The following is a 12218-nucleotide window of genomic DNA, read 5'->3' as shown; positions in this document are numbered from 1 at the left end:
TCCGGCCGGTCGAGAAGTTATTCGGTTAGGCACTAATTGAAAGAGTTGTTGGGTGTCCTGAAGAGGGTTATCGTGTCCAGTTCTGTCGAATTGGCGAGTTCGATCGTCTGAATCCTGAGCTGGTTGGAGGGCGCTGGCCATAATGCTCCAATCGTTCTCAGTTGGGGAGAGAGCCGGCGACCTCGCTGGCCAAGGAAGGACTTGGTAAGCGCGAAGACAAACAGTAGAAACTCTTGCCGCGTGAGGGCTGGCATTATCTTGCTGAAATGTATAAGTCCTGGATGGCTTGGGCGGGGTGTAGCGTATCGTCGACGTACCGCTGTGTTATAAGGGGCTCTGCTACAAAATGAAATGAAGTGGCACCCCAGACCATAACTCCTGGTTTTCGGGCAGAACGGCGGGGAACAGTCAGGCTGGTATCCCACGGCTGCCCGGGACGTATTCACTCACGTGTTCGTTGGTCATCGGGGCTTAGTTCGAAGCTGGACTCATCGATGAAGACAATTCTACTCCAATCAGTGATATTCCTGGCCGATTTCCGACCCATTCGGATAATTACAGTACTTCGTGGTGCGTGTTTTTTAAGAGTTTATTTTATTTGATTTACTTTTAATTTCTCTTAATCAGTAAACTATATTACAGATTTTCTTACGAGAAATTTGAGCTGTAGTTGTTCCTATTTCATGGACGTGCGTCGCTGTACCACATATCGAACTTATTTCGTTTCGTAAATTTTATTTCCCTTCATTGCTTTCGTGATGCTTCGACTTTGAGTTTTGGATTAACGCATACGTTTCTAGTAAACACTGGGGCGTTTGCGATTTCAGAGGAACCATCCTGCCATTCGCCTTAAGCGATTTAGCAAACTTGCGGAAACCTACCTCGGAAAGGCTTAAGAGAGATTAAAAAAAATGGCTCTGAGCACTATGGGACTTAACATCTATGGTCATCAGTCCCCTAGAACTTAGAACTACTTAAACCTAACTAACCTAAGGACAGCACACAACACCCAGCCATCACGAGGCAGAGAAAATCCCTAACCCCGCCGGGAATCGAACCCGGGAACCCGGGCGTGGGAAGCGAGAACGCTACCGCACGACCACGAGATGCGGGCAAGAGAGATTCGATTTTCACTCGTAGAGTGCAGAGAGGATCTTAAACACTGCGGCACCTGACTCCGTAACTTGATGAACAACCATCTTGTGTCATAGCCGTCAACATAGATGTGAAATTTGCCTACTCGGGGAGAATGGTAGTAAGAAATTTCGTTGTTTATTCTACACAGGTACTTTCGCGAGTGGAAGTTCTCTCCTAACACTTCAGTGTTTTAGCGTCTACCGTGTGTCTCATTGTAACCTCTTCAGTGAGCTGCATAAGAATGGTCGTTCAGCCCGAAAGAGACTTCCCTTTGTGGTTTGAGAGATGCCTTAGAATTTTGCCTAGGAAATGCAGCAACCCCCCTGCCAGACAGGGAGCGTTTGACCGTAGCTGTTTATAAGCTGGTTCCGGCAGGCGGCTAGGGCGTTCCCGTGTTTGGGCCAGGCGAAGCCCCCCTGCCTTTCCGGAAGCCCGGCGGCGTTTACCGCCGCACGGTTTCGGCATTTCCCGGAAGTGAGAAGAGGCTGTGCCTTCCCAGCTGTATGCCTTACATGCGGCTGTCTACTCTAGCACTTATCCTCACAGCCGCTCATCAACAGCGCCCAAAAGCGGATGGACACTTAACGCTGAATATAGCAAACAAAAGCGTTCAATATGTTGCCCCTCTCTCTTCTTGATCTCTGCAACAGTTCTGGCCCCAGATATGAAAACAAAAACACATTATTTACTGAAACTTCCGCATCGGGACTAGAAACCAGAACCTTGGCGAGAAATGCTCCTAACCATTGAGATCACCATCCGCCGAGATAGGTTCACTTTTTCGTGGATTCACTTTCAATGAAATTGTTCCAGATAAATTTACAGTTTCAGAAACATCAACGGGAAAGAAGGTGAGGTCGTAACAGGCGGAGCACAAAATCGGATCGGAGGTGGATGTACAACATACTTTCCTTTTCAAGGGAACCATCCCGGTATTTGCCTCAATAGATCTAGAGAGACCACGGAAAACCTACACTAGGATGGCCGGAGGGTGATTCGAATCGCCATCCTACTGAATATGTCACCAGTATCTGGCAACAGCGACTCCTCTCTCGTTAATATTAACACACTAGTTTTTTTGCTAATTTGGATGCGTTCGAAAAGAATGAGACATGCAGGAGATATGAGAGATCGATTCTGTGTGGATAGAATCGATATTGACAGATTCCTACCGCACGCCGTATTCAAGCAGGTGGCGAGGAAGGACCGGTCGCACCCACCATACGGACGTCACCGATTCCTTATCGACAATCGAATGTATAAGCGTGGCAGTGCTACAGCGTTTCACGTCACGGCAAGTGTCCCATCTGTCACCCCTAACCCAGCAGTTTCCAGCGCTAGACTGATCCAAAGCAGAGCCCCCAATTGTTGTGTTGTTTCGATATGCACACAGAACAATGAGAGTTAAGGACTTTATACCGATAGAGCAAGCCCGCCTCCTGGCTGCATGGATATGAAATGCACGGTCCGTCGTAGGTAAGGACTTCGGTTTATCGGCAGAGTACTGGAAAAACTGTGTTATTCTACAGAAGGAGACCGCTCACAAAAAGATTCTTGCGTCCCACCTTGGGGTGTCGATAAAAGTATTGGGACCTATACGAAACAAGGCAACGAAGGAAACTGAACGTATACAGCGATCACAGGTCGGTTTGACCCATGGGAGGACGTCATGGAAAAATGAAATACCTCAACTGTACGACGCGAAATCCTACTTACAGTTTCAAAGAACCAGTGAAGAATTTAGGAATGTACTACAGCTCCCTAAGTATTGTACCTGTGGGAACCACGAAGACAGATTAACTACAGCACCCACTGAAGCCTTCCGGCAATCACTGCCGCCGCGTTACATATCCGAAAGGAACGGGATCAACCCCAAATGTTTGATAAAACGGAAGGACCCTCTGCCAGTTTTTGCAGGATCTGAATGCATATATAGAAGCCAGGGTCTGCAAATTTCTCACCGCTGTACAGACAAGAATCAAAGTGACACAGCCAGAACCTCCATTTCTATTTCTCCACGACACGCACTGATGCGTCTCCCACGGACAACACAATATTTTAACGGCTTTGTATCGATGGAGAAAGCTCGCTTCCTGTTTGATTATTCCCGCAGGCTGATGTCCGCAACATGTTGCTCCATTTAACAAATGCGGCGGTTTCTCAGTCCTGATTCTTCGTCGTTCACGAGACATGTCTACTGAAAACGTCAGGAACTCAGTTTCACAGTCACTCTTCTGACAGTCTGTGCCAAAAAGGCGTGAATCCCCGTGACACACGCTGTCACTAACCAGCAAGACACAGAACCTTTACCAATAAGTGCTGCAGGCATAAGAGATCTCATTACTGTGAATGGATGTCAAGCCTATTACATATCTTATCGCCAACACGTTCGTTCCGCTTCGTTTCGTTGTATTGTGTTTCTTGAATATGCCTGCGCTGATATTTAGGAGGAGAGCTGATTCGGCAACACAAACAAGGACATTCCCCCTCCCCCTCTTTCCGATCTTTCGTACGTAAACAAGTCTGCCGATGCGTGTTGCGGCAGGTCCACATATTCATAAGCCACAAGTGTTGCGTCAGCTGGCCTTGGCAGTGCCCCGCTGCCCGTGCGTGGAACACGCCTTTAGAACAATGAATGCTAACCGTCTCGCGATGGCGTAGGGAGCGTTCGCGGGCTGGCGGGGTGTCATGCAGTGTTCAGTCTGTGAATGTCGCACTTTGTCAAGTGTAAACATCGTGTGAGCCGCGTAGCTGACGAGCGAGCAGACTAAGGCAGTGTCAACACACTGGACTCGTATTCGCGAGGACGGCGTCTAAAGCAGTGTCCGGCCATCCAGGTAAAAGGTTTTTCGTGATTTCCTTAAATCGCCTATTGTGAACGCTATGATCCCGGCGGAGGTTCGAGTCCTCCCTCGGGCATGGGCGTGTGTGTTTGTCCTTAGGATAATTTAGGGACTGATGACCTTAGCAGTTAAGTCCCATAAGATTTCACACACATTTGTACATTTGATTTTTATGAACGCTAGGATGGTTCCTTTGAAAATGGATGCGGCCTATTTAGTTCACCAATCCGAGCTTGCGCTCCGTCCCTAATGACATCGTTATCGACGGGGCGTTAAACACTTCATCTTCCTTATTTCATTTTCGAATTTGGCGCGTTCGTCGGCTATGACGCGAAGTACATTCACTTCAAAAATATTATGAAATAAAGCATAGGCCACATTATCAGCTACTGAAGAATGTAAAACTATCTTAACTTCAGTATACATAGGTATTTTAAAGATATAGCCTAGTTGTAGGATGTACTGAGGAATGTTAGCAACATCTTGACTGAGAAAAAAAAATAAGGCTCTAAAAAAATGTAACTTATCTATTGTAAATTCAAGTAATTAAAGGCATCACTGTCATTATCAATCAAGCAAGCAACCAATCAGTCAATCTTGGAGTATTCTGCATTATGCTCTACTAAACTTTCGTTCTTGCACTGCTGTACTTCATTTGTATGCCGAATCGCTGTGTACGATCTCGTGTGTTTCAACAGTAATACAGTTAGGTTACACAAATAGTTTGTATGCACCAGTGTCGAGATAGCAGAGTAGCATTAAATAACTGATGCATTAAATAACTGTGGAGAAAACCTTATGCAGCGAGTGTTATCGCGAGGAAAAGGTGGAAAAACAGCCAGATCGGTTGCAATAGTAAAAAGGTTTATTAAAACCATTTGACATAAGTTTTGACGTCTTTAAAAAGGTCTTCTTCGGAAGGATTGACGAGTGACTCCTAAAATGTTTAACATTATCTACTTGTTAAAATACATGCATGCACATACTTGTCTATGCACCTATTTTATATATACATATACCTGCATCTTAACATGTCTTTTGAAGACGAAATTTTTAAAGACGTAAACCCAGCTCAAAAGGACTTTAATAAACCTTTTTACTACTGCAACTGATTTGTTTGTTTTCTACCTGTTCCTCACGAAGGTTGGATTAACAGTTGCTGACGCCAGCCATGTTCAAGATTTTAAAATTTTATTTTAATCATTTCAAATGGTTCAAATGGCTCTGAACACCATGAGACTTAACTTCTGAGGTCATCAGTCCCCTAGAAGTTAGAACTACTTAAACCTAACTAACCTAAGGACATCACACACATCCATGCCCGAGGCAGAATTCGAACCTGCGCCGTAGTGGTCGCGCGGTTCCAGGCTGCAGCGCCTAGAACCGCTCGGCCACCCAGGCCGGCCTATTTTAATCAGTCATCTGAGATTAGTTATGAATGGTCACCAGTATGATGAGGGACGTGTTGCTGCCAAAATCCAAAATATACCAGATCCTAGTAAGTGACACACTAATCAACTGCAATGTTGGTAGAATGACAGTGCAGCAAGAGAACAACTCAAGAGCTGATCCACACAGATACGTGACCTTTTAAATTACTTGCCATTACAATAACCCGCGTATGATGAACCGTTTTCTCAACGACACAGTTTTGTCTCCTCGAACATGCGGTTTTAAATTTCAGCATAAGCAACAACAACAATAATGTTGAAAAAATTTATAATTATATATTAAATATGTTTTGTACTGCCACGAATGCCCGATGATGAAGGCTGTGCCGTGTAACGCGTGGCATAAGTAAAATGTGAACCATGTGTAAACAAACTGTGACTGGAGCGGTATTAGAACATTCTGAATAAAAACTACTTTGCGTCACAGGCGGCATTCGCGTGCAGCGCCACTGTAGTATAGCGAAGCCTGCCAAGCAGGCGGTATCTCAGTGTTTACGAACTGCGTCAGCAGTCGGGCGCGCGACGCATCTTGCCACCTGCCATCCTCGATTTGAATAAAGAACGGGGTTGACGACACCGGTAAGCTGCTTACGTGCTGTGGTGTGGTGTGGTGTGGTAGCTAGTGAACTCGCACGTTGTGTTTGTGACCACCGGTGGCTGTGCGTCTTACTTGTACGTTACCTCACACGTGTCCTTCATCTACTATGCTACGTGTCTACGTAGCGCACCTGGAATTAGGTTCGGGTTGCAGCAGTCCGTTGGAGGAATGCTGCTTTCCTTACGCACACGTTGTCGTGTCTTCGCGTTATACCGCGCACGTGCGCAACACAACTCAGCTGTCGACGCCTCAGCCTCTGAACAATCCACCAGTTACGAGAGCAATTTTCCTGCACAAGTCATCGTTTTATACTATGTTCTTAAAATACTGTAGTTCCCCCGCTACGCCAACTTCCGTTAATCCATCGAATAATCGTGGCAGAAAGGCCTTCTGGACAAAGAATCAGAATGTTTCAACTTTGGGAACAAGCAGGCGTAATGCGGGCTCACGTACAGACGATAGAGCACAAGGTAACCGTAACCGCGGTGTTTTTTATGTCATTTCCCACGTGTTGAAAAGTTTTCCATGGGAAAGCAAAGGCGCAGCATCGAACAACTGAGGTCACTCGCCTCTAATTTTTTTTTTTCCTGCAGCTGCATCTACGCCTGTAGTCCGCAAGTTTGTGGCAGAGGGTACTTCGTGCACCACAGCCACCCGTCCGAAAACTGTTTTGAACACCGCAGTGCTTGTTAGGCTTGGTCGTGGTGGAGGTAGTACTGCGTTACCCTCTTGCGACTTCTGAACTAACTTACGCAACCAGCTATAGGGAATCCTACAGTTTGACGTGGAAACCGAAGCACGATGCAACTCGGCATTTTTCACATCAACAAACAAGAGATGAAAGAACTGACAAGTGACAGGTAGAAACCCTACGTTTGGCGGGGAATCGAACCCAAGATTTCCGGCCACACTAGATTTTATACGCATCCCAGACTAACAATTATTGTATTGTATTGCTGGAACGAGGGTGTTGTAAGCTACCGCCTTCGTATATGGACTACGTTTCTTGAGAATTCTTCCAATGAATCTATCTGGCACCTCCGCTGTTTTTGTACACTGTTGCAGGGATGAATTCTGACATGAGTTCCATATAAAACTCTGGTATTATCGTCAGCTAGTGATCATCAGGGAACGTCTTTTGTTTGACCTTTAAATGAGCTCGCATAGAAGCTGTACCTTTTGACCCGGGTACTATAACTTCAACTATACGCCATGTTTTATTATCAGTAAGTTGTGTGTGTGTGCGTGTGTGCAAGCGCGCGGGTTTGAAGAGACCTGTGATTTACGTATAACTGAACTCTGTCGCCCGCCGCGGTGGCCAAGCGGTTCTAGACGCGTCAGTCCGGAACCGCGCGACTGCCACGGTCGCAGGTTCGAATCCTGCCTCGCGCATGGATGTTTGTGATGTCCTTAGGTTAGTTAGGTTTAATTAGTTCTAAGTTCTAGGGGACTGATGAACTCTTGATGTTAAGTCCCATAGTGCTCAGAGCCATTTAAACCATTTTTTGAACTCTGTCGAAACTGTAAAAGTGATTCTCGTTGAACTGCTTCGTCTAATTGAAAGGATGCACACAAAGAACTCATATGTAAAAAATGAGGCCCAGCTAGAGATCAAATGCCCGTGTAGCGTCCTTAACGAAACAACATTTACCGTTTTCAAAAATGGTTCAAATGGCTCTGAGCACGATGCGACTTAACATCTGAAGTTATCAGTCCCCTAGAACTTAGAACTACTTAAACCTAACTAACCTAAGGACATCACACACATCCATGCCCGAGCCAGGTTTCGAACCTGCGACTGTCGCGGTCGCGCGGTTCCATACTGTAGTGCCTAGAACCGCTCGGCCACCCCGGCCGGCACGGATGATGCTGTTGTGTTCACAATAAAACCCCACAACGGATCGACGTTTGCTGCAGAAATTGCTAAATTGCTGTTCACCGTGGGTGGGGGGGGGGGGGGGGAATAGCGTATTGTGCGTAAACAGACAGAACGACCTAATACTCTAAGATTACTGGAAGCAGTTACTTCCATAAAATATGTAGTAGTGTGTGTGTGTGTGTGTGTGTGTGTGTGTGTGTGTGTGTGAGAGAGAGAGAGAGAGAGAGAGAGTGAGTGTGTGAATGTGTGTGTGTGCGCGCGCGCGGAGCGATTTAAGCAGGAAATACCACATATCGCAGGGAAGGAAGGCGCCTGACTGTGATTCATTGGAAGAATCTTTAGGAAACGTAGTCCATCCAGAAAGAAGGTAGCCTACAAAACCCTCGTTGACCAATACCTGAATATCGCTCGTCAATCTGAGTTCCGTACCAGATAGGATTGATAGAAGAAATAGAGAAGAGCCAAAGCAAATCAGCCTGTTTCGTTACTGGTTGGCTGAGCAAGCGCCAAATCGTTGCAGAAATGGTCAGCCAACTCCAGACGCTGCCAGAGAGGCGTTCTGGATCTTGGAGTTCTTTACTATTATTTTAAAGTACCGAGAGCGTACCTTCCTGGAAGAGCCAAGCAATATATTGCTTCCTTCTTCGTTATGTCTCGCTGAAAGACTGTGAAGATAAAATTAGAGAAATTCGAACGCACACCGGGACCTACTAGCAATCTTTCTTCCCGCGAACCATTCGCGACTGTACAGGAAACGGGGGAAGTGACAGTCGTACACGAAAGTACCCTCTGACACACATCGTAAGGTGGCCTGATTAGTGTAGATGCACATGTAGAATTTACTCACGGCTGCATTCTCAAAGCACTTTATATTTTAGCCAACTAGCATCTACAAAAAGGACTCTGAATAGCGTCCTACGACAAGGTCTGTGTACAGTGAGCCCTGCTTTGGCGCCAGCGAATCAGGGAGAGCGCCATGGCGCATGCGCACACGCCTATGTTTAGCGTCAAGGACTGCGCCTGTGGCTGCGTTTTAATACGTAGCCGCCATAAACACGCCGCTTTACGCACTACGTGCGTCGGATATTTACTTTCTACTGTTTACGCACGGTCGCTGAAGGGTGGGCACTTTACCAGAGAAACACGTACCGTCTACTGCGAAACTACTACGGATCAAAAGCGGGGTAAACAGTACCTGCTTAGGGTTACATCTCTTAAACAAAGTGTGGGATTAAAACGGCGTCCTCTTTCATTATAGTAGGGGGGCGGGGGGGGGGGGGGCGGCGTAAGAACTGAAGGCATGTCTGATGCAGTTCCTTCTCTAAATCCTCGCACAAACGAAAAAATGGCTGACATCGAAATAAGTGTCCAAGGAATAGAAAAGCAACTGGAATCACTCAATAGAGGAAAGTCCACTGGACCTGACGGGATACCAATTCGATTCTACACAGAGTACGCGAAAGAACTTGCCCCCCTTCTAACAGCCGTGTACCGCAAGTCTCTAGAGGAACGGAGGGTTCCAAATGATTGGAAAAGAGCACAGATAGTCCCAGTCTTCAAGAAGGGTCGTCGAGCAGATGCGCAAAACTATAGACCTATATCTCTTACGTCGATCTCTTGTAGAATTTTAGAACATGTTTTTTGCTCGCGTATCATGTCATTTCTGGAAACCCAGAATCTACTATGTAGGAATCAACATGGATTCCGGAAACAGCGATCGTGTGAGACCCAACTCGCCTTATTTGTTCATGAGACCCAGAAAATATTAGATACAGGCTCCCAGGTAGATGCTATTTTTCTTGACTTCCGGAAGGCGTTCGATACAGTTCCGCACTGTCGCCTGATAAACAAAGTAAGAGCCTACGGAATATCAGACCAGCTGTGTGGCTGGATTGAAGAGTTTTTAGCAAACAGAACACAGCATGTTGTTATCAATGGAGAGACGTCTACAGACGTTAAAGTAACCTCTGGCGTGCCACAGGGGAGTGTTATGGGACCATTGCTTTTCACAATATATATAAATGACCTAGTAGATAGTGTCGGAAGTTCCATGCGGCTTTTCGCGGATGATGCTGTAGTATACAGAGAAGTTGCTGCATTAGAAAATTGTAGCGAAATACAGGAAGATCTGCAGCGGATAGGCACTTGGTGCAGGGAATGGCAACTGACCCTTAACATAGACAAATGTAATGTATTGCGAATACATAGAAAGAAGGATCCTTTATTGTATGATTATATGATAGCGGAACAAACACTCGTAGCAGTTACTTCTGTAAAATATCTGGGAGTATGCGTACGGAACGATTTGAAGTGGAATGATCATATAAAACTAATTGTTGGTAAGGCGGGTACCAGGTTGAGATTCATTGGGAGAGTGCTTAGAAAATGTAGTCCATCAACAAAGGAGGTGGCTTACAAAACACTCGTTCGACCTATACTTGAGTATTGCTCATCAGTGTGGGATCCGTACCAGGTCGGGTTGACGGAGGAGATAGAGAAGATCCAAAGAAGAGCGGCGCGTTTCGTCACTGGGTTATTTGGTAACCGTGATAGCGTTACGGAGATGTTTAATAAACTCAAGTGGCAGACTCTGCAAGAGAGGCGCTCTGCATCGCGGTGTAGCTTGCTCGCCAGGTTTCGAGAGGGTGCGTTTCTGGATGAGGTATCGAATATATTGCTTCCCCCTACTTATACTTCCCGAGGAGATCACGAATGTAAAATTAGAGAGATTAGGGCGCGCACGGAGGCTTTCAGACAGTCGTTCTTCCCGCGAACCATACGCGGCTGGAACAGGAAAGGGAGGTAATGACAGTGGCACGTAAAGTGCCCTCCGCCACACACCGTTGGGTGGCTTGCGGAGTATCAATGTAGATGTAGATGTAGAAACTTGGGGAAAGAGACAGTACAGAAAGGAGAAAAGGAACAAAAAGGGATGAAAGTATTAGCGTAAAAAATATACTGCATGCTGGCTGAGGATTCCCTTAGGCATTACCTTCTTCTGGAAGTACACTATGCGAATAACCATAAAGTGCTTGGCGCATGGTGAATTACACTGTACCACATATATGAAAATGCACAGTGGACAGCGCGAAAGGTCACAGATTTGTTTGACCCACGGAAGAGCGTCGAGGAAATGTTGAGAAACGCTTGAAGATGCCAACTGTTCTGAGAGAGCCTACTTATCAAGTTTCGGGGACCAGCAAAGAATCTGGGAACTTACTACAGCTGTCAAAGTATCGCTTCAGTAGCGAGCCAGGGCAAGATCAAACTTATAACATCGCGCGCAGAGGCCTTTAAGCAGTTATTCTTCCCGCGTCTCATACGCGTTTGGAACGGGAAGAGGGCCTGATACATCTACATCTACATTTATACTCCGCAAGCCACCCAACGGTGTGTGGCGGAGGGCACTTTACGTGCCACTGTCATTACCTCCCTTTCCTGTTCCAGTCGCGTATGGTTCGCGGGAAGAACGACTGTCTGAAAGCCTCCGTGCGCGCTCTAATCTCTCTAATTTTACATTCGTGATCTCCTCGGGAGGTATAAGTAGGGGGAAGCAATATATTCGATACCTCATCCAGAAACGCACCCTCTCGAAACCTGGCGAGCAAGCTACACCGCGATGCAGAGCGCCTCTCTTGCAGAGTCTGCCACTTGAGTTTATTAAACATCTCCGTAACGCTATCACGGTTACCAAATAACCCTGTGACGAAACGCGCCGCTCTTCTTTGGATCTTCTCTATCTCCTCCGTCAGACCGATCTGGTACGGATCCCACACTGATGAGCAATACTCAAGTATAGGTCGAACGAGTGTTTTGTAAGCCACCTCCTTTGTTGATGGACTACATTTTCTAAGCACTCTCCCAATGAATCTCAACCTGGTACCCGCCTTACCAACAATTAATTTTATATGATCATTCCACTTCAAATCGTTCCGCACCCATACTCCCAGATATTTTACAGAAGTAACTGCTACGAGTGTTTGTTCCGCTATCATATAATCATACAATAAAGGATCCTTCTTTCTATGTATTCGCAATACATTACATTTGTCTATGTTAAGGGTGAGTTGCCACTCCCTGCACCAAGTGCCTATCCGCTGCAGATCTTCCTGCATTTCGCTAAAATTTTCTAATGCTGCAACTTCTCTGTATACTACAGCATCATCCGTGAAAAGCCGCATGGAACTTCCGACACTATCTACTAGGTCATTTATATATATTGTGAAAAGCAATGGTCCCATAACACTCCCCTGTGGCACGCCAGAGGTTACTTTAACGTCTATAGACGTCTCTCCATTGATAACAACACG

The 12218-nt window shown here is 46.1% G+C and overlaps 1 protein-coding gene across 2 annotated transcripts in view; it reads left to right on the top strand.

The window, feature by feature from the left end:
- Positions 1-12218, top strand: part of LOC124794717 (tumor protein p53-inducible nuclear protein 2) — a 78715-nt gene that overhangs the window by 12284 nt on the left and 54213 nt on the right. The window contains exon 1 of one of the 2 annotated variants that reach the window (XM_047258299.1): positions 3795-3974. The exons of the other annotated variant lie outside the window; for it this stretch is intronic. The gene's annotated coding sequence lies outside the window, so the exon portion shown is untranslated. Of the gene's footprint in view, positions 1-3794; positions 3975-12218 lie in introns of those variants that run through there. 2 annotated transcript variants of the gene reach the window in all.

This window comes from Schistocerca piceifrons, chromosome 4 (assembly GCF_021461385.2).
Source record: "Schistocerca piceifrons isolate TAMUIC-IGC-003096 chromosome 4, iqSchPice1.1, whole genome shotgun sequence".
Taxonomy (NCBI): domain Eukaryota; kingdom Metazoa; phylum Arthropoda; class Insecta; order Orthoptera; family Acrididae; genus Schistocerca; species Schistocerca piceifrons.
The sequence above is the reverse complement of the archived record's forward strand: the minus strand, read 5'-3'. Positions and strand labels throughout refer to the sequence as shown.